This window comes from Sylvia atricapilla, chromosome 5 (assembly GCF_009819655.1).
Source record: "Sylvia atricapilla isolate bSylAtr1 chromosome 5, bSylAtr1.pri, whole genome shotgun sequence".
Taxonomy (NCBI): domain Eukaryota; kingdom Metazoa; phylum Chordata; class Aves; order Passeriformes; family Sylviidae; genus Sylvia; species Sylvia atricapilla.
Window position 1 is genome coordinate 41,586,936 of NC_089144.1, and position 24,032 is coordinate 41,610,967.

Here is a 24,032-nt window from a genome sequence, read left to right on the forward strand (position 1 = left end):
CAGTCTTACTTTCCTGCTTAACTGCAATGATTCATACTCTATTTCAATATATACTGAAATGTGAATTGGTTTCAACTTTCATGGTATGGTTTGAGTTGTATTGTTATTACAGATTGGCATTGATGTAACTAAGAAAATAGTATTCTAATTAGACTTTTGCTTAAATAACAACTCTAGAATTTGATCTTTGTTTGATACAATAATATGTTAATGTATTATCAGGAAGAAGGAAAAGAAGATCATTTGTATTTAACTGAAAAAACCCCTATGTTGTTATACCAGATCAACAGAAATTTTATCCATTTCTGAATGATGCCTTTCTTTCTAAAACACACAATAAAATAAAACCTCCAAAATAGACATGGTAACCAGTCAACAAAATATAAAAATTACTTTTCAAGCTTTTCAAGATTCTCATATTCAAAGAAGTTTTATAATAAGATGCACTAGAGTATAGAAATATACAAATAGGCTTCACAAAAAGATGAGATTGAAATTGCTGTTGAATTTGCAGAAATCCTACAGGCACATTCTCAAAGATTTTCTAGATTAGTTCTAGGCAGCAAAATTCAGTTCAGCTTCTATCCAGATAAAAAATAAAAGGCTTTCTAAAGTTTCTCCTCTTCTTACACAAAATGCATATCAAAACAAAACGCCATTATGCTGTGGATCACTTTTTTATTATTTTTTAGATTTTTTGGTTTTTATATGGAGAATATTTGTTTGGTATTTCATCTGTTTTCTCTGTAATCTACTTTTGGCCCTATATATGTAATTTTTATCACTCATATATAGTACAATTTCCTTTTTATTTCATTTTCATCAATCATATATAGTACAGCAGCTTTTTTAAATACTGTGAAAAACTGTGTTTTAGTTTGATACGCTCTTAAACAAATGTCAGTAATATAGGGCTAATTCTTTCAGTGAGACTAGCAAGGAAAATTATTTATTCATAAGGTATCGCACAAAATTCATTAGCACAGCTGTTACCATATGCAAAAGAATGCCAAATGAACATGATGGGCTATAAATTTAAATTAAAATTGATTATTAATGCAAATCTTAATGACTGCAGTAACAGGACTGTGTAAAGTCATGACATTGTGTACAGTTTTCCTCTCTCATGAGTTTTTTTAAAATAGGGATATTTTAAACCATGGATAGTGCCAAACTGCATCTATAGAGGAATTTAAGAAATGAGCCCAAACTCACGTGTATCATTAGTGTCCAAAGCAGCCACTTACTGAACCCACCTGTTAGCGTATATTTTCTGCCAGGACAGCAGCCTTGTTTAGCACTCTTTCCAGGGCACTTTTGGAACATGTGAACTGCCTTCATTTTCATTGGCAGTTCAGCTACTGCCTTTAATGCTGTTAATATATTTACTTAAATGCTTAATATCTCAAATAATCTGGAAATTTCCAAAAATGATAAACATACTGACAGACTCAGATTGACTCAGGTTATGTGTTACTGTGCGTAAAGGTGTTAGTAAATATACTTTTACTATGTATATATATATATACATAGTAAATATATATATTTATATATACACTATATACTTTATACTTTTCAATCTGTATTAGAAATGTGGTTGCTTAAGTTAGCTTTATAAAAGCCTAATTAAAATTTACATATTCAGCTGAAACCATACTGGAATACTAAATCTTGTCTCTAATTAGAGCATTCTTTGACACACTTTATTAATTACATATTACATTTCAAACACTTCCAGAGATTAGAGTGAGGAAAAAAAGTACAATGCAAGAAGAGAGACTATAGTTTGAATCTATGGTTTTTATATCCTTTGTCTTATTTTGTTAATGAGGGCGTTATACTTGCCAATCATAGAGATATTAAGTTTTACTTAAATGTTGCTTTATGATCTGTAAGCCCACGTTTAATTTGTTACTATTAGGATCTATGTCATAATTTGTAACCAACATATTGATGTTCAAGGCAAGGGGTTTAATCCCTCTCAGTTACAGCTATAAGATCATGGTCATATTCAGGAAGAACTTTATTCCAACTCCAAGAATTCTTAACAGACATTTATTTAGTCTCCAGAAAAAAAATACCATTGAATTTAGATTATTTTTTTAAACTCAAATGACAGAGTGTTTTGCTCATTTAAATTTGTGGGTCCAGCAAATGCCTCTATTGAAGCAGCACAAGAATAGGCAATTAACTAGGTAAAATTCTGTGTGAAGCTGAGAAAAGCAAGACAGTTTTGAAATTATCAAACTGTTTTAACTAAAAAACCCAAGCTACCACTCCTGTTACTGAATAGCTCAAAGAGGAAATGAAATATCTCGTCTTCTCTCTTAAAAATAAACGGTTAATTAAATTTCTGGGGTTTTTTAACTGGAAGACACAATTTCCCATAATCCTGTGGCTAGTTCACAGGGATAAGTTTCAAGGAGAGCATACACTGCCAGCTCAAACAAACAAGATATTGCTGTGACCTTATTGCTAGATGCCACAGAAATATTTCTCTTTTGAATATATACTTGTGATGGACAGTATATTATTTAAATAGCAGACTGGAACAACTCAAAGTCAGGAAAAGTACACAGAAAGTAAATTTGAAATTAAAAAAAATTAAAAAAGAAAGTGGTTTTTTGGAAAGTAGCCAGGAATTTTGATAAATATGGGACAACTGGGCAGGATGTGTGAGAAGTCAGATATAAAGCAAGACAAGCATAGGAAGAAATTATATCAAGAGGGGAGTGGTATATACCTTGGAAAAGTAGGGGGAGGAAAATAAAGTTAAGAGTGTATTATTGAGATAGAATGGTAATAGTAAAGACGTTAAGAAGGATTAAAATAGTATCTTATAAATGAATGAAAGCTACATGACTATGTAGGCATATAAAAAAATCTTCTGTAGATCCAGAAAAGAGAGGTAAGCATAAGCAATTTGCAGATTTTGTCACTTGCAAATTACATGAATCATCTCAGAAATGTGTTGATGAGAAATCTATGCTACACAAGAATGTAATTCTTTGTATATCATAAGTTTTACAGAAATAAAGGTTAGGACCAGAACTACTTTTAAAGTTGATTTAGACTGTTTTTTATATATATATATACATACCAAACTAGAACTAAGAACAAGACAAGAATTCATCTTGCTATACTGAAGCCTCTTGTTGATTACAAAGAAGTGGAAAATTAAAACAAGAAAATACATAGTCATCTGTAAGTCTTCAGCATTTCCTGATGAAATTTCTGTGTCCTTCACATTTAAAATATCTTGGCATTGCAAGATTTTGAGAAGTTACAATTCTCCTAATGTTTTCAAAGAGTGTTGTTTGGCACTTTGTCATCCATGGCTCTTACACACTTTCATGTTTTCAACGCAACTGTATCTCTAAACCTAAATAATAATTTCTTAAATTCTTAAGCCTACATTTCCATGTTTTGAAAAAGACATTTGATTAGACTACTTTTTCTTATTCTTTGCCAAAATAGACAAGAATTTGGATTAAAAATAAACATACAACCCATAACTTTTCAATTTAAAGAACTACCTTGTCAGTAATGGCCATAGGTTTAAAATTAATCTTAAATTTAAGCCCTTGCAAAGCTAAGGATTGAAGGGAAACAACGTCAACAATATAAAGAAATAATAGAATGAAGAGACACAAGCTGAAATTATTAATTAACCAGTGAATTATGATAAAATAATATTGTCATTTAAAGTGGAAGGAAATTGAAGAGGTCACCTTTTAATTTTAGTCTTGAAGCAAAATATAAGGAACAGTGAAAAAGAAGCCTGGCAAAATGTTAGAAGGAGTACTAATAAGAGTATTTTCAATCTGTTTCCAGGTCTGCTGGAAATGTATCTTTTCTCAGATGCATCCTATCCTTAAGATGTTGTTGTACTTCAGTAGTAAATTTCTGTGTACAGTAAATTAACTTATATTTTTAAATCTACTGCTTTCAGACTGTTCATGGAAACTCACAGTTTACATCATATATTGTGTCATGCTCTGTTGTAACTTTTGGTTATCTCTCTCTCTCTGAGACCTGGAGGAGAAACAAAAAATTGTCAAAGTTTTGACATCAATTTTTATCTAACATTACAGTGTAAATAAATAAAGTTGATATTTTTTTGTGGGAAAGGAAAATAAAAATAGTGATTCCTGTAATGATCTACTGAATAGGTTGGTTTCTTCTGGATGAATGAAAGTTCAAGATCACTCTCATCTTTTTGAGAGAGAAACTAATTTAGTGCTCACTCATCAGGTCGGGAAGCAATGTTCAGGCTGTTAAGGTATCTACTTCTTCCTTTTTATGTTATTTTCTTTATGTTATCAAATATTCCAGAGGAGATCAAAAAGCTAAAAATCACAGATCTTTTATCTATTACATAGGAATATCACAAAAATGAACCAAAGTGAACTCAACTCCAAAAATCGAGGAGGGGGAGGAGGGAGCGTTTTTCTTTTTATATTAGGATGTATATTAGCTAACTTGATATTTGTCCATTGTATTTGATAGTTCTCAACTATACCTCTTACATAAATCATATATAAAACAACATAAAGGCAGTTAAAAACGTATCTAAATTTCTATTATCAAAACTGCACTACTTGACTAAATTTTTGTCTAAAACTTGAAAACAGAAAATCCTATGTAGTACAGGAAATACAGAATAAGAATTTATTCATAGCTGGTCATCATCAAAATATTCATTTCTCTTCTTACACACTGTGGAAATAATTTTTAATATCCCCAAAAGTAGAAGGCTTTCAGTTTACAAAGAATGATTCCTTTTTCATAAATAAAAAGCTAACTTCTAATTGCTTAAACATATATTTACATATACTGAAAATCAAAAAAAAACCAGAGGAATTCTATTCAGGTAGGTTAATCTATTTGAAATTATATTACAAAAGGGCAAAATAAGTAATACATTGATGGAAAATAGACTGTACTTAGGATTCCTTCCATCTCCTCTATGAAAAGTTCTTTTTAATATGTCCTGGATTGTTTTTTCTGTTCATATTTATTTTTCATATTTATTACTATTGGAAAAGGACACAAAGTAATAGAAATAACTGATTTTAAAAACATGCTTTTACAAAAAAGACCAAACACAGCTACTATGCAAAAGTATGCTTGTTACAATAGACCAGTGGAATGAAGCAACTAGTAAAGTAGAAAGAAATAAAATATTCCGTTAATGGTTACTTACCTCAGAGGTTGAGTTTTTTCAATGACAACAGAAAAAAATTAAATCTTGAATAATAAGAACTCATTATTATCTTCCAAGAATGATCTGTTTCACAGCATGTATTGCCTCCATTTTCAGTCTTTAGTCCATCATTTTGTAGAATACCATGACATGCATAACATAATCGTTACGACTTTGGTTGCTAGTAACACTAATATTCTACCTTCTATATTCTCCACCTATTGCTAAATCAAACCACAGAGCTAATTTTTTTCTCTTCACACAAGTAGTTCTCTGCACCTTCACAAACAAACTTATAAGCATATGCAACAAGTCCTACTTCTGTGTTGATAAAATATTAATTGTGATAAAATTATCATTAGGGCACATCTGCAGCTCTCTCAGTGAGAGGTGATCATCACTTGAAGATAGGGAACCTGCAGTGTCACTGACAATTGTAATCAGAAAATAAATTGTTATTTTTCCTTTTATTTCCTTTTTTTTTTCATTTGAAAGCATGTGTAATGAATTGAGTCATGACTGACTCACACATTCTATCTGGAAATAAAATAATTGGTAAATGAAAACAACTATAAGGGACAGAAACAGAAGCCACAGGATCTGCAGACAAAACCAGTATTTTATTTGTTGCCAAATGCCTTAACTAAAAGACATCAGAGAAGCATAGACTCATAGAATGGTTAAGAATTATATAATTGAAAAGACATCTAAGATCTCATCAACCATTATCATAGCTGTCCTGGTTTGGAATAAATTAGGGAAGAACCTCCAAAAGGAGTCCCCTAAACCAAACCTCCACCACCCCTTCCCCCTCCAAGCCCTAGGTTCAGGAAGGAAAAATACCTTGGAGGAAAAGTGGAAAAACCGGTTTATTGACAAAATAACACTCCCCAACACCGAATAATGGGAAAAAGATGTGTTACTGTGATGATGAGGAGGGTGCGACGCGTCTGTTGCGAGCCCCGGGACTTCTCCAACTTCTCAGGTCAGGTCAGGTCCGGAGCCAGCCAGTTCAAACCTGGGGGTGGGGAGGGAAGAAGGAAGGAGGAAAAAAAAAAAACAGAAGCAGCGGGGGGAAAAAAACGGCGGCAGGGGCAGCCGGAGAGCAAAGCAAAGCAAAGTGAAGCCAAGGCAAAGGCAGCCAAGCTAGCAAAAAACGGGCTGAAAACAGGAAAGAAAGAAAGAAAAAAACTGCAGGCACCTGCCCAAGAGGGAGGGGCCAGCTTCGAGACAAAACAATGTATCCAAGATATGGGATGGATATATGGGATAGGAGGCAGGTCAACCCAGAACAATAGCACTTCCCTATTCACCATTAAACCATGGCCTCAAGTGACACATCTAGGTGATTTTTTACCACTTCCAGGGAGGAAGATTCCATCCATCTCTGGACAGCCTGTGCCAGTGCTCAATAACTCTTCTAGAGAAGAAGTAAGGTCTTCACTAAACCTTTTCTTCTCCAGGCTGAACAGCCCCAGCTTTCTCAGTCTGTCTTCATAAGAGAGGTGCTCCAGCCATCTGATCAACTCCATAGCCCTTCTCTGGACTGGCTCCAAAAGTTGCACATCCTTATTACCTTGGGAACACCAGAACTTAATGCAGTACTGCAGGTAGGGTGTCACAAGAGCAGAGTAGAGAGGTAGAATCATCTTTGAATTGCTGGCCACCCTGCTTTTGATACATCCCAGGAATTCCTTCCTTTGGCTTTCTGGGCTGTGAGCACACAAAGATAGGTAATTGAGTTCTCATCAACCATCACCCTAAAGTCTTTTTCTGCAGGGCTGCTTTCAGTCACTTCTCCTCTCAAGCTGTGGTGTGCCTGGGGTTGCCATGGCCTAGGTGTAGGACACAGCATGAAGTTGTTGAACTTCATGAGGATCACATGGGCCCACCCCTTAAGCCAGACAAGGTCCCTCTGGATGGCATCCCTTCCCTGCAGTGTGTCATCTGCACCACACAGCTTGGTGTCTTCAGTGAACTTGCTGAAGATGTGTTTCATCCCACTGTCCATGTTTCCAACAAAGATGTTGAATGATATTGGTCCCAGTACTGATCCTTGAGGGGCTCCACTGGTCTCCACGTGGAAAATTGCTTAAATTAGACAGTTGCCCACCAGTCTTTGTGGTCATCCAGCCAGTTCTTTGTCCATTGAGTGGTCCATCCATCAAATCCATGTCTTATTTATATTTTTAAATTCAGTAATATACAGTAAAAAAAATTCAAACTCTAAAAGGTTTAGTTCTCTCCTTCCCCAAGCCATACCATGAAATAAATTATTTCTTATTTTATATCAATGTGATTTTGCCTAAGTGCATGGTATTCTTGCCACAGGAGTCAAAGAACATGTGAAAAGGCAAGACTGATACATTCATATCACATCAGCCCTGACAAAGGCCAATGTTGCAAATAATCCTATATACTCATGTACCATATATGCATACACAACTCATATACACTACTGCTTTAACAATATCCTATGGAATTTCTCTTGTTTTCCACATGACTAGTTATTTATCTTAGAGAACAGATATGAGTCTTGTAGCTTTTGTATTTTTATGCTTATTCAAAGGTTTTAAAACTGTTGGGGATGACATATTTATGTGTTTGTTTTGGGGTTTTTAACAGTGAAACTATTTATTATTTATACTTATAAAAATAATATGCAGTAAAGATTCATAAAATTCAATAGAATATTTAGCTAGTTTTTTAGAATGTTAATCCACAAAGGCCTGCATCTGAAACTACTATATTAATCAGTAGCAAATGATAGGGTTTGTTTCTCAAGCTAATGAAAACTTCTTTTTTTAATTAGTATTATAAGTGAAATTTTAAGTGATCTCTCTCATTCCTTGTCCCCAGCCCACATTGAGCAAAGACCAGTGAGCCACAGAGCTGAGCACTCTAAGTCGCACTTCCTAAGGGCACAAATTGCTGCATCACGGTGGCTGAGATTGTTGCTCCAAGCTGAACAACCCCAAATTTTTCAGCCTTTTCTCGAGGCAGACGTGCTACATCCCTCTCATCATCCTCATGACCCTGTTCTAGACCTGCTCCAACAGACTTCTGTTTTTTCCCCTGGGGTACTGGGGATGCCAGGGTTGGATGCAGTGCTCAGGATTGGGGTCTCACAAGGCCAGAGTAGAGTGGCACAATACCCTCCCTGAACCTTATCATGCTTCTTTGGATGCAGCCCAGCACACAGTTGGCTTTCTGGTCTGTGGGTGCACATTGGCAGGTCATGTTCAATTTTACATCCTTCTCAGTAGGAGTACTTGCATCCTTTCATCCCCAAAGCTGTATTTATATTCAGACTTTCACTGAACCAGATTCAGCACCTACATGTCATCTACAATTTACAGTTAGAAATGTCAGGATTAAGAAAATAAATTTACTGATTAAGGAAGCTTATTCCAAACTGAGGGTCTAGTATTTGAAAATATCTTCTGAGCCTGAAGCAATTAAAACATAAGAATAGATGATGAAGAGTTAATCTGTCTAGCATAGTGTTTTAGGATGTACAATTATATTTGACAATGCACTGAAAAATTGGATCACTGGTTTACACATTTAGGGAGAAAATTTGAGTTCTTTTTGTACTAAAGTTGATTACATTAATTCCAACATTTAAAATCAGGAAGATATAATAAGAATGTGCATCTCCATCAATATCAAAGCAGCTAACAAAATAATTTTCATGAGAAAAACATTTTCAGACAACATATTCATTAGTTTGATAGACTTTGAGAAAGATATTCTTGAAATCTTTTTAATTCTGCTTTACATCTGACAGTACCTTAGTATTGATCCAGGTGCTCAAAGCACAAGGATTGCTGCTTTGTTATAGACATTTTAAGGTAGTGCTTTTACACCAAGTAAGAATTCTCAGTTTTAAAGAGCTCTCTATGACATTTGAATTCATATGTTCTCTGAAAGGTCTCAGAATTTTCATGCTTTTATTGATGACTTCAGTCCCTGGAGGAGATACAATTTGTTTTGCAATTAATCATATTTTGTTAAAACTGTATCAACATTAAATTAATGGCAATTCTTATATAAATCATAGTAAGTAAATATCTTTTCAACTACTATCACTGCAAAATGGAATGATACAATTGATTTTTCAATCTGACAGATTAGTGGGATACAGTTCAAACAAATTCTAATTGAGGCCAAGAATGGAATGAATCTCTTCAAGCATCAAGAGTAAAACAAAATACTGATTTAGTTTAACAGCAAATTAACAAGCTAGGGGACCTGTCTGCAGATCATATTTCATATAAGATTAATTCCTGGTGCTCCAGAATGGATTGAAGCATGCAATTATAATAATTAGCAGCAATTTTGCCCCCTACTAGGATTCAAGGGTAGGAAAGTTACTTTATGAAATTATTACTCTCAAGAGAACCTATGAAAATAAATTCATAAAGGAGGAAGTACATAAAGAAGCTGCTTACTGCAGAAATTCAGGTTTCTTTGCCACTTGACTGACAATGTATACGAATGATACCTGCTCATGCCACTTCACAGTGTTTATAACAAATCACTGCTGTACTCACAATTTGTGAAACAGACATGATAAATCAAGAAAACAATATCATACATCATTTCCACTACATTTAAAGTTAAAAATATTATCTGGTTAGAATTTTTGTAGAGATATTCTAAATATAATCCATATAGGCAACTATACTGTAATTATCAAAACATAAAAGAAACAAAAAAGCTCATCAAATTGTGTGGATCTGGTTAAAATTCCTATTACCTTGGAAATTATTGGGAAATTCCTTATGATTTATAAGCTTGGTGTTTCATCTTTGACTAGCAGCTTCTGCTTTAATATCTTTTTGTTTTCTTCTTCTTTTTTCACATTTGAAGCCATAGAAAACTTTCTTGCTAAAGTAGTATTTTGGAAAAAAAATTAAGTATTCATCTTAATGTATTTTTATTAAAATTTGCATTTATGTGTCTGTTTCTGTGTGTTTAGTCCTTTAGTCCTTTAGTCCTTTAGACAGAGAAGAGAAAAGAAAAAGAAATTACTTTTTGAGGGAAGAAATTAAGGCAGGACAAAAAATAAAATTACAAACACAAATATTTCTAATTTTCCACTGCAAGAAAATTAACATGTTTACTTTCTAGACCTTTGAAATCTTTTATCTGGGTTTATGTTTTGAGGTTTCTTACATGTAAGTGTGTGTATGAAGATAATTTTGAAACAATTTAGAAGCAAGAAGTCCACTTGGATAAGGTAATTTCAAACTTTGTGCTATCGCATGAGAAAAATACAATATGCACTGATATAAAATTATGTGAAAAATGTGCCAATATCATCCAATGCAACTGAGTTACCCATTCTTCAATGGATGAGTTATTTAGAAAGATATTTATTAAACAGTACTAAAATGTGATAGTAGTTAATACCCAATTTACTGGTTTAGGATTCTCTATTTTAAAAAAATTATTGCAAATGAGGACCATTTCACTCTAAATGAGCTGAACAGCTGCATGTGGAAAGCATTTACAATTTGGAATTGAACTAATAAACATATTCTTGAGTATCACCTATTAATATTGAAAGCCTAGATGTTTAAGTGTAAAGCTTGGGAGAGCAAGTGTTGCGTGCAATAATATTGAAAAGAGCGAATGTAGAGAAGAAAATAGACCAAACTCAAACCAACTCTACCCTGTGATATTGGAAATTAAATGCATCCATGCTCTATGTACAGTGCTCGATAAAATACATTTTTCAAGTAAAACTTTCCAAACAGAAATAAGAATAAAATTGAAGCTTCTATAAGCACACTAGGAGAAAATTAGAAGAATTTTTTTGGGGAGAGAGAGAGGGGAGATGGGTGGAGAATGGGATATGGTGGCAAGGAGGGAAAAGGGATGCAAATGATGCTTTTAATGTTGGTGCTGGAGAGGGTTAGTGAAATACAGATCTGCATTATTTGTTCTCCCTGCCTCCTAACCTAAGCACATTCATTGGAATATTGAGAATTTGTTACGTATAAGTGTGATCTTCATGGCAAACTAGTCCTTTCTCTTACATAACAGAGGAGAAACAATGTTAAAATAACTTATACTTGCAGTTTGTGCATTTCCTAGCTCTCCTATGATGTACATTACTCATCTTCCCCCCAAAATATTATCATTTAGCTTTTAATGCTCTCAGAGTTGGTAAAATGTACTTCAATTGAGTATTTGAGGAAGGAAATTAATCACATTGAAACAACATTTCAAAACAAACTAGACACAGTATATTTTTTCTCTGGAGTGCCAAAAGGATATGATTTGATAAATATTATCTGTCCTTCACCAACAGGCTTGAAAGCCTCTAAGACCAAGGTTCAAAACTGATCTAGGGTCAAATTCACATTTCACTGAAATAAATGGCAGATCTCCTATCAAGACTGGGCAAGTCACTTAGAACTCCTAAACAAAAGAACCATAATCATGATAGATACATTTCATATAAAATCTTGACAACTCTATATAAGGCCTAAGACAAAATAAAGGTTTGTATGATTTTTTGGTCTGCTGAGATCTGTCTCAAAACTGTACAGATATTTTTTTGGTTTTATTTCCACATTTTTATATATTTTCCAGTTTGTTCATGAAAGTAGTATAAAAGCTGGTGCACATCAGAATTTGCTCTCAGTCTTCTGAACTATAGAAGCTTTTCAAAATAATTTCTAAACCACACAAACTTTCTGAAAACTTAATTCACACTTCTTAAAAGGCCATTATCTAAGGATACAATCAAAAATAAAAATACATAATAGAATCCTGTTTCTTTGTACACAAATCTATAGATCCTTGCATCAGGCTGGATTTTACTCTTGAATTGCTACTCATTTATTTGGGAGAGACAAAACAAAAAATTAATAGAAGTAACTGAAGGAAATCTATCTAAAAGGTTGACAACTGATGATGTAACTCTCATTGATGCATTGTATATATGCATGAAACATCTACAACAATTACTTGAATGAAATACACAGGGACAAATTTGTGGGATTTTTTCTTTACTTTGTCCATGTTTGTTTTGCTTTGTTTTGTTTTAATCACCTTAAGGATCATGAAGAGGCTTATATTTTATGTAAACCTGAAAACCACCACTAGAAAATCTGCAAATCTGCATGACTTCCTTTGTCTTTTGATTTGCTCATGACAGAAATAACAATTAAAAAATTAACAAGTCTTTTTTAGATAAACCTTGTATAAAGTAGGCTGTGTAATGTTTATACCCTCACTATAACATACTATGGTCCTGAGGCAACTTAATGTGGATTCAGTACTCCAAATAGTCATATAAATTATTTTTAATGTACATCAGAGTAATTCTTTTTTAATGCAAAAGGACAATTTCATTCCAGCTGAGAGGAGTGCCTCATTAATGTGATTACAGTGGACTATGATTAACAAATCTTGGCAGAAAGGAAACATCTTATTATTTTGCCACTGCATAGTACAGTGTAAAGACTATTGAAAAATTCATTCTTTGATGTGAAGTTTTCTTTTATTTTTACCTTTCCTTTAAGCAAATTTGCCAACTTTTTCATTTAATTTCTTAAGGACAGGTTAAGAATAAGGCAAGCATGTAAAGTTGAGATGAAAGTCGTGTCTATTTACTGTTATACAGTTCGTAATTGTAGATGTATGCATTTCTGTCTTCTCTTAGCCAGTTAGACTCCATGCACAATAATATAAAATCAACCTTTCCCACATCTTGTGAAGTTATTCAATATTTGAAAACTCTATACTAGCTTTATATTCTTCTTTTTACCTAACTAGGAAAAATTTTAAGATACTGTGTTTCAATTTTGGTGAATATAGCAAATTAACCTAAATTTAAACAAATAAATAAATTTAGAAAGAAAAATAAAGGCAGGTGAATGCTACATATCACATATTTACCATCAATACCTTTGCTGTATTCAGTTCCAGAGAAAACCCTAGAAATATGGGGAAAAATAAACGGTGTGCATAGCTTTTTTTCTCTGCATTGTTTTCCTATTCCAATTTAAATGTTAGGGAAAAGAAGTACTGGAACTAAAATAATGCCAGTTAAAAAGAAAAAGACAATATGCAAAGTTCTTGCTGAATAATAATATTTTTAGTTTATATTCATATAAGCCAAAGATCAATGTAATTATAAAGTCCCTAAATCTAACTACAGAAGATACTTCACAAAAAAATTGTCAAAGCAAAAGGCACACCTGGTGTAACCACATAAGTACTTTTGAAATAAGTATTCAAGAAACAATAACTTTCTACATAGAACTAAACACCCACTTCAGCAAAATAACAACAGGAAAGAAAAAAGTCTGCAAGTTTTTATATACCAAGCTTTATATATCATGCTTTATATATCATGACATTATGTATGTCATTAAGTTAGTCAATATCTAAATGAAGTTGTTACTAAACAAATTAATTGCCTTTTTTGCAGATAAACTTTAATACATGAGGGAAGGTCTTTAAAATTAGAAGTTTTTTAGCTCAAAGTGAAATATTGGTGAACTCTCTGGCAAACAGCTCTTCATTTCCTTAAAATAATCTTTTCAGAAAATAATTTTATTAGAATATGTCAGTTTCTGAATAAGTTTTGTCGTCATGCTGAGGGTCCCAAATTGAAATACATGACATATGCAAACTGACTAAAAGCATACAGTTCCAAGATTCAATTCAAGAAACATGAGGATGTGAAGCTGCTAGTCCTCAAAAGGTTGGTACTTGAGGGATGGCCAGAGGCAAAGAAAGAAGCTTCATGCTTAATTCATCATTGCTGGTCTGTTTGTGATTAACTGATGGTTGTTGGCAGTTATGAAAGAAAAGAAAAATACTGATTTAGAGCTTCAGGAGGAAAGAAGAAGAATTTGTAACTTTCATGAAGGACATTAAAGTATTGAATTATTTTAATAAGTAAATTCATTAAAAATTAAGGCCTTTTTCTCCACTATAAGCAGAGCAAATAAACAGATTGATGCTGTGATTTGAGAGTGTTAAGAGAGTCAGGTGTACTGACTGAAAGAGTTCAGGGAACCATTATATTTTCAGCAAGCCCTAGAATTACCTTGGTGGAACTGCACTGACTGTTTATGTATCGTACGGGAAAAAAAAAAGGGGAAGTCTTGGTGGGGCAATATACGGAGATCCTTGATCTAAGAGCTTCGAAGCTGCTGTATTGACATGGTACTGCACAGTAGAAAGTAATATATTTTTATCACCTAAAAAAATATTCTCCTACAAAACCTTTCACAAAGGAAGAAAAAAAAAACTTGGAAAAAGCCAAGCTGATTTTTCAGTAGGTAAAATTAAAACACTAGAGAAACAAAGATAGGTTAGGAGGAAGATACAAAGGGTATACTGAAAATTACATGGGACATAAGAATTGATAAATAATCTGCCAAGAATTATATAAATAATATATCAGAGCACAATCAATGCGTCCACCTATATTCTATAGGATGAAGTTGTTGCCAAATGAAAACGCTACCTGGTACAAGATGGAAAAGTATGCAAAATGATTACTAAGCTGCCATATCTAAAAGTGCTGAAATTGTACTTTTTTGTTCTGTCTTCTCAGCTGTAGCAGCCACGTGATTAGTTGACATGCTGGTCATTCTGGCAGCAATGTCTACTAAAATCAAAGCCATTTACTGTGCAACTGATTATTAGCAGCACTGGTGAGCTGCTTTGAATCCTTGGAATTCCTTGATTCCTTTTCTAGAGATGGAATAGGGAGCATAAATGCATTTTAACCTGAGAGTTCCTTTAACTAGCAGCAGTGACAGCTATTTCTCCCATCAGAATACTGTTCATTATCCTGAGAAAGGAAAATAGCTAATTTTTATTTCATTGTTCTTTCACTGTTATCTTAGTGATGAACGCAGCTTATGTCAGGACTTTTAAGTTATGCGTCAAGAGGTGTCTGTAAATAGCTGTTCATCTGGTTGTAGGAGTTCAAAAGATTTTTGACTCTAATGCATTTTCTAGGATGTATGTCATTCATTTCCTATAACAACTTTTATGTCTCTGAATGATTTAAGTACTGCACATGAAATATTTGTCCTAGTAAGTTCCACTACGATTTTTGAAATTAACTTCAATAAAGCCAGAACTATATTTACAGTATTCCAAGAAATAGACTGATAATTCTCACCGAAGATTCTTACATTTACAAAGTCACATATTAGCTGCCCTGCCATGAAATGAGTCAAACAGAAGGTTAAGAATAATGCTTTCTTCATTACAGATTAATCGATGAATAATCACCCTTAATTGGCCTTGAATTAACTTTTCCTTCAAGTTTATAATAGCTCTGAAGTTCTTAATTTAAAATACTGTTCTGTGATCCCTTTCAGAACTTTGATTAAGGGTTCAGTTGGCCCAAATACTGCCTGTGGTGACATAGATACTGAACAAAGCACTATTTACTATATAGTTTTTTCTAGTGTTACCTAGAGAAATTATTTTAAGGTTGAACTGGCTTGTTTCTGCTCTAGCTACTCAGGTTCACTATTTCTTGATGTAGCTGCTCCTTGAACTTTTTTTAAAAGTGTAGTTGATGTCCCTAAACATAGTAAGAAAAAAACCAAAAAAAACCAAAAAAACAACCCCAAAGCAGAATACTGACGCTTTTAGTTTTCCCTTTCTATTGGAACTATTACCAGAAACCATTTGAGTGGGTGGTTCTGAGTCATATCAAGGTTGCTTAACTGAAGTTAATTAAAAATATCAATTGTAAAATAAAGTCATAGTATTTTCATGTTCTTTGCTATTTATTACAAACCTCTCACAAAACATCTTAGGAATAAACCTAAAAAAGAAATAAAAAGCCAACAACTACATACACAGATATATTAGAAAGTAGTTACAATCAGACTTTCAGAGTTAAATTTAATAACAAAATAGACTGATTTTCAGTAATGCAAACTGCTTATATACTTTTCCAGAAGATTGAAGCATTTCCTGGTATACAAGAGAGGATTTTCCCCCAAGGACCTTCTTCATATTTTTTCATGGATTTAAAAATCCAGAATATAAACTTTGATAGAAAATTAATTTCACCAAAATTGTATTTGGCAGATCACTCACATTCCGGAATTGTACACACATGAACAAAGTTATGTCTTCATTGTTTAAAAATAGAAAAGAATATGCTGCTACCAAAACAGGAACCCAGACAGTGGAACTGATGTCTTGACTGACTTATTTTGAAAAGGTACCCAGAATATTGTTTGATAGCCATAGATTTTTTTTGCAACTATTATTTTATTATTTTTAATTTAAAATATTTTAAACTTATTTTAGAAAAGATTTTTTTTAATTAGCAGCTAATTGTTGGGATGGTAACATATATTTTAACATAATTTAGGGAAGAAAATAAGTAAAGAAACGTAAAAAAACTTATGATTATGAGGAACACTTTCCTAAAATCAGAGTATAATGCAGTTCTTCTTGACTGAATGGGTACAGTAATCTACACAGACAATAAGCCAATATAAACAGCTGGTGATCCTGAATTTATCCCCCTTTAAAACTCTTGGATATTTATTTTGTTTCTTTGATATATATATATAAAAAATGTCTCCTTGGTATTCCAAATCTGCTAAAGAGACTGTATGTTTGAAATGACAGATATCTCTTTAAGGAAAATACTATTATCATGAAGTATAGTATAAATGCAATAACCTGCTAATGTCTGGCTTGTTTGTTTAAAAAAATTTGTGATCCTTCTACTTGAATTCTAAGGGTAAAAGACATTCAATATGTTTAAATTTAAGAAATTACTATCTACCTCAACATTTTCTTTAAATGTATTGACTTTGGTTAAAAATTAAAACTGTCTCAGTTGTGAGCTGTTTATACCATTTCTCTTCTTCAGTACTGTCAGAAAGGCTCTGATTTCTGTCTTAAGTACAGGTAAACAGGGAAAGTACAGCAGCATCATGCACTCTCTTGTGTAAGAAAAAAAGGAGAAAATATGTTTATTTTAACCTCTTGCAGCTGCAGTATGGAAACAAGAAGAAAGAACCCCTGTGAGAGACCCAGGTTTTCTTTCTGATCCTTGTCAGTTTGTGGCTTTAATCTGTGACAAACACCTATTCTGTGAATTGTAGAGGTATAGAAGATGAGAAGAACTCCACTTCTAGCTACAGAATGCTTTTGAGAAACAGATTGCTTCTTTTTTTTTTCTTCTGGTCCCTTTCTCGGAAGCACTTTGGAGATTTCCTATGAGACAATGTGAGGCTAAAACATAAAAGAAATATGCCAATATTTATTTGAGGATTCTTTTAAAGACTTGGATTTTTAAGTAAGAAATTTAAAAAATCACTGTGTTCCTCCTAAACTGCCTCTTAAAGTACACCTAAAATAGCTAGATATCTATCAATGAATGCATATATACATCAAACATGCATATCATTGCTGTCCATTAAATAAAAATAAAACATGGTAAACCAAACCCAAAATTTCATCAGGAGATAAATGAAAGAAACAAATAAATAAATGAATAAAAGAGCTGGTTCAGTTTCTACAAAATTGTAACACCACTATAATTTATACAGATATTTTCAAGCACCTATGGAACAGAATTCAACAAATGTCAGTATTTTATAGTAAAGAGTTCAAGAATCGCTGCAAGTTTTGGGCCTATCCTTCCATGTATGGAGAAAATGACAAACTCAGATAGATCACAGGGGCTCTTGGAGACCTTCAAGCTGCAGACCAAAAGATCATTTGTCTGAGATCTTTGATAAGAGGCCAAAGGAACTAAAACAACAGAGTTCTAGAGCCAGAGGAAGGTTGTTGTTATAAAAAACATGTAAGTAGATAGAAAACTACATTCTCAGATCTGATGTAAAATATCCTTATGTCCTTACTTACTTAGGCAAAGTCACTGTTCCTACAGGGGTGTTGTTTGAATCCATACCAAATAAACGTTTTCCATCAAGATGCATGAAACTTGCCTAACATTAATGTTTTCACAGGACTATTTCGTGGGCAGGAAGCAGCTTCACTAACATACATGGGGCTACCTGCCCGCAACAGAAAGTTTAAAAGATACCCTTGAAACCTCAGCCAAATACTAAGACTGAAACATTTTGTCCTATCATCACTGAGACCTGCTTTTCCATTTCATGCCAGGCGGCCAAGCTGTGAAACCCTTACATGTTGCTTCTGCACCTTGCACAAACAGAGGTCACTTTGAGAGTAGCACATTTAATATTAACCTGAACTTCCATTCAGAAGCTATGAATAGAAGAGAAACTAATTTTAGGGAAAGCTCTGACTGAAAAAATATATTATGCTATAAACCCACAGTCTACAGTCTCAGTTAATTAAAAAATATATAATTGTCATACAGACTTCTTGCTGTTATATAATTTAGGCTCTTAATAAGGCCTTCTTGTTTTATGAAAGAAATTTCCTTTTCTTCTCAACTTGAGAAATAGAACCACCATAGGACCATGCTTCATATTGATACAAACAGCAACTATACATCATACTTGTTAGGGAAGTATTTATTAACAATGAATACACATAAGGGTAAAAATAAGAGGAGTGTGAGAGAAATGGCATTTTGCAGACAACTGTGAATTAACTAAGATTTAGAGTAATACTTTTTCCCCATGCAAATTCTGCTGCTATTTTCTATTAATTAATGTAATTGATAACAGTTATAAAGATATCTGGCATTTTAATCATGCAGATATGTCTTTTGCTGTCAGAAGAGAAAATTAAAACAGCTAGAAGCCTTTTATTTGCAGAGTTAGCTGGAGAGGAAATTTAAAAAGCTGGTAATAAATGTGTGATACATTCAATTTAAGAAATCACAGATGTGGGTCACAAGGTTAGAGGACGCAGAGAGGGATCATGACTTTAAAGCTACGTTTCTTTCTAGATATAAGTAAGTGGGAAAATAAACTAATGTGCTCGGCAGATCATAATGCTACAAATAATAGAAATATTTATAGGTTATTTGATGTCATTACCATGAAAGAACAATTAAAATATCAAAGCAACCCTGTACAAGTTACACTTCCTGTAGGGATTTTTTTTCATTTAACTTTGTTATGCAGATATTCTCCTTTTTATAAGAATTTCCTATAGTGCTATATAGTTAATATATCAGGTGCTTCAAGAAAAGCAAGCACTTTTTAAATTAAGTGGGATATGAGTCATATGAAGAAGTCAAGTAGCTATGATCACTAGAGGGAATGGAAAACTTCATATGCAGAGCGAGACCTGAAATGGATATGTTCCCCTGACCATTTACAAAATCCAATAGTACAGAATAATTTTGTCCCTGCTGAAAGAGTGATGCCCTTAACCATTCCCTTCTTTTGAGAGACATCAAAGAAACACTGGAAAATTAAGAGATGACCACAAAAAGAACTCACTAAAATCTTGGATTTCCATAATATATATGCCTAAGTCTCTTGGGTATTCTAGTTCAAAGGCAGAAGACAGACAAATGTTCCTCAATACTTTGCCTATTATTTTATGTTTCACTTGATATCAAAGCCCTCTTGCTGTTTGTGGATATTTTTCCTACTCATAGTAGATTCAATAGACAAGAGATTGATCTTATTCCTGTATGACATAATGGCAATTCATTGTTTTCTTTCTAAGGATATCTGCCATAAATCCATTCATCTTCTGTGCTATTACTTTTTCAATTAATAAAACCAAAATGGGGAGGTATACAGAACTAATACTGCAGATGCCTGGTTCAGGTGCCAGGCTGCAATATTTTAAGTGGTTCCTTAGTAGTAGAAGGGTCTAACAATTAGAGAGAAAACCCTGGGTAAATTTCTACAGTGCAGATGAAAAATTCTGAAATCTAAACATGTCATGATGTTCAAATCAAACACAAAATCATGCACTGCCTTTTCTGGAGGAATATCATGTTCCTCAGGGTATACTGGATCAAAACCAAAAATACTCTGTGAGTATAGACCAATAGAAGGTTAACCAAGACTTGTGGGAAAATTTCTTAATAACAAATGGACATATGTGGTCATCAGCAAGCATCATACACCACAATCAGCATCCAAACTGGTAAGATAAGTTGAAATATTCAAAATAAATGGAAGGAAAATAATATTTTTTTCTTCCACTTCAGAGGCCATAGATATGAGTCACAGAAGAATGCACAAAGAATTGTGAAACTTGCCAAATAAAATGTCTCTTTTTTTTCTCCTGGACACACTCTGAAACCAAAATAAGCTTTTCTGAAATCCTTATTTTGCTCTACGAATCATACAATAATCACAAAGGAAAAAAGATACATTTTCAATAAGAACTAAGAAAGCGAACACTTGGGGCTCTCATTCATCAGGTTGACTTTCTTAACATGGTTGAGGAAGTGATATGTACGTTCTGTTGTACTGCATCTTAATATGGGCTTCCTAAATACATTTAACATTCCTGTGAGAAATCAACTAGCTATTTATTAAAATACGACATACTGAGTCTATACTACCACCAGCTGACATCTTTCTGGAGTTAATTTAAACCCAAAATGCACAAAACCCATCAGTAGTAAATTTCCATCTACTTGCATTTAAGACACTGATTAGGTACTTATTGCTTTTGTAACTTCAGAGCCTTCAGCCTGCCATAGAATCTTGGTGCTGGAAAATAGTGTTTGAAAACTTAATTGTGGTACTGTACTATCAGATACACTGCTGACAGTGAGATTTTGTGACTTTTAGGGCTTTTATTTCATTGAAGTATACATGTTTGAAATTTACATGTGGCACTGTGAGCCAGCATTTATTACAGCTCCATATTGCTATGTTGAATTTAGAAAGGTTTGAGTTTGTTTGGGTTTTTTAATTGCTTTTTTTAGCAATGAAACCTGAAAGAGAGAAGGAAATCATGTAACATCGTGTATATCTGATTTTAATAACAAGAAATAGAAAGTTTTTAATAAATCAGGCAGAAATAAAAGTAATTTTTAGGTTTTTATAACTTATAAAAACTTATAAAACAATAACACATGTAGACATACAGACATATACACACAGAACAAAGGGTTAGAAAACAAGACAAGCCATCACTATCCTAAATCTGGTACTCACATATACTGCTTAAAAAAAACCCCAAACAACGTCAAACCAGATTCTATAGAAAGACCTTGAGTGTGACTTGTAAACACTACAAATAAATATTCATATTAACATCTAAGTAAAAATCTCAGATTAAGTGAATCCTTTTGGAAATGTTGCTTAGAAACAATGTTTTAGGTGAAATGGTGTTTGTCTTATGAGTCTTGGTGCTGACTCAGCAGACATGTCTTTTTGACTAAATGCTCTAAGTATTTGTGAGCACAAATGTGTAACAGAATCATCCTCGTGCTCTCAGCAAATCAACCATAATGAAAAAAAAAAAACAACAAAAGATGTCTGAGATATCTGATATTATCAAAAAAAAGTCTTTAAAATCTAGAATTTTAGAAAATCAGATTGAAATGTAAAAAGAAAAAGAAAAAATCCAACGCCCAGCAGAGATATATTTATCTTAATTTCTAGTTGAAAAGCGTGGAGGGGGAAAAAAGTGAACAAAATATTGCTAGAGGGTAACAGAAAAGAATAAATTGCAGGAAAGATGTTTTCAAAAAATATTTAATTCTATGACCCAAAATATTATTTTTTAATCTTTAAAGTTGGCAGATATTAAAGAAATTTATAAATTTCTTAAAGAAATTTAAGAATTTATTTCTTAATGGTCTTATTCAAGAATTTATTTCTTAGTTGCCCTATTTTCTTCTAAGTTAGATTAAAGAAATATTTCCTCATTTTTAATACAATTTTAATTCCTAGATAGATTTAATACTCCTCTTAGAACTTTTTCTTAGTTTGAATATGTACACTGTTCAGTTCATCAAGGAAAAACAACTCCAGTGTGGGGAAAATGTTATCCTTTATTTAAGGAGATTTCTTCCTTGCAATGATAGATAAACTTGTAAGAGTCAATCCACTTTGAAGAGTGTATTATCAAAGCTCCAAATGAAAGATTGTGTGGTATTATTTACACTATGTAGAGGCATAGGCAGTCATCAGACAGATATAGAAAAACTTTCATAACTGCCAGAGAGGAAACACTCGATATTTTTCGAAATTCAGGATCCTAAAATATATATAGGATAATGGATGTATAATAAAGATATAATTCCAGCAATATCAAAATGAAATGTTAATTATGGCTTTCGTATCAGCAAAATTTTATGCTGCAGCACCATTACCAGTTCAAAGCAACTTTACTAGTTACAGATTTCTTTTCATTTTAGACTAGCTGTCTAAATGAAACAATGATTGTTGTGCACAGTACTTGTTTTCACCTGCTATGACCTAAATGCAGGATGCTGAAGTAAAGTGGCAAGCAACAAGACCCCTTCCTACAGTTCGAACCAGCTTTGGAGTCTTTAGAGAGATTTTTCTGAGCCCTCTGAAGCAAGCTTATGTGCACATAGAAAGTGCTTTTGTTTGTTTTATGCTATCAAGTATCAAAGTATCTACAGTGTGTTCCCTCTTGTAGAATGTTTACTGAACTTTGATGATAAAGCCACACTTTAGGATATCAGGCAAGGAAGCCATTTGAGGATATCAGCCAAATTTCACATCTCACTAGTGGATGGTATAAACATAAAAACCCCTGTAACATTGAAGAGGTTCATATTTAATTTATTAATTCACTTTGTGATTCAAAAAGTCAGGAAACATTAGCAAATTACCAAAACCAAATTGGACCTTCCCCCAGGCAGCCTTAATAATTCATCAATATTTTTAGGAAAATAGTTAAACATATTTTATTTCATTTAGAAGCTATTTCATGTATTTTTGTTCTTCAAGCAATAAATATTAGATAACATTTTTGCTGCTGTAGGCAGAGATATTTAGAATTGGCATTCCATTCCTAGATAAATAAAGGGTTTCTTAGATACTGCTCAAACAATATAAGAAAAAACATATTTTTAACTTTAGAACATGCGTAACTTTCTAATCCAAAATTAGAATTAGGTACAAATGATTGGAGGGAAAGAATAAAAAAAAAAAAAAAAAAAAAAAAAAAAAAAAAAAAAAAAAAAAAAAAAAAAAAAAAAAGGAAAGCTAAGCAAGGGTATATTGAAAAAAATATATCATTTAATAGGCAACAGAGTGGAACATTAGGTGGGGAGAAAATACTGTCAGGAAGAAAATCTCTTCAGAAGGAACACATGAGTCAATCAGAAATGGCCACTCATGCAGTAACAGATACCTGGAGTGGAAAACAGCAAGATAAACTCAGACAGATAAAGTCAGCCACTGTATATCAAAGATACAGCATATGCACTGTTTAAGCTAAGATAAATTATCATCTGTCCCTGAAAGTGAAGAAGAGATATTTGATTTAGTTGTTAGAAAACTTGAAGAATTCATAATACAACCTCTGTATGTTGCTTAAGTTCCTATCCGGTTCTATAAATAATAATGAGAAAATTTTACAGACCTACTGTTGTGAGAAATGGCTGGATTAATATTTTCCAATGAGATTTTTTTATAAGCATACATGCAAAAAATAATTAGTTTCTTTGGTTTATAAATCTGGTCTATACATAAAGACAGAAACTGCAATGCAAAAGTAGAATAAAAAACCCAATCAAGACCATAAAAATTGTAAAATTATTTTTTTTCCCTGTTTAGGACTTCAATACCAAGCACACAAAATAAATTGTACTCAAACATAAGTTGCTCTACTATTTACAGGTTAAAAAATACTATTCTTTCTTCATATAGTTTCTCTTTTTTTCCCCTTTCTTTTCCTTTCCTTGATT

At 32.9% G+C, this 24,032-nt stretch overlaps 1 long non-coding RNA gene across 3 annotated transcripts in view; it reads left to right on the forward strand.

Moving 5' to 3' along the window:
• Nucleotides 1-23,327, forward strand: part of LOC136361384 (uncharacterized) — a 402,734-nt gene extending 379,407 nt beyond the window's left edge. Inside the window, exon 2 of one of the 3 annotated variants that reach the window (XR_010743624.1) lies at nt 23,239-23,327. This is a non-coding gene — a long non-coding RNA (uncharacterized lncRNA). The remainder of the gene's footprint in view (nt 1-23,238) is intronic. The other 2 variants (XR_010743627.1, XR_010743625.1) reach the window with 2 other exon arrangements.
• Nucleotides 23,328-24,032: the final 705 nt, after the last annotated feature.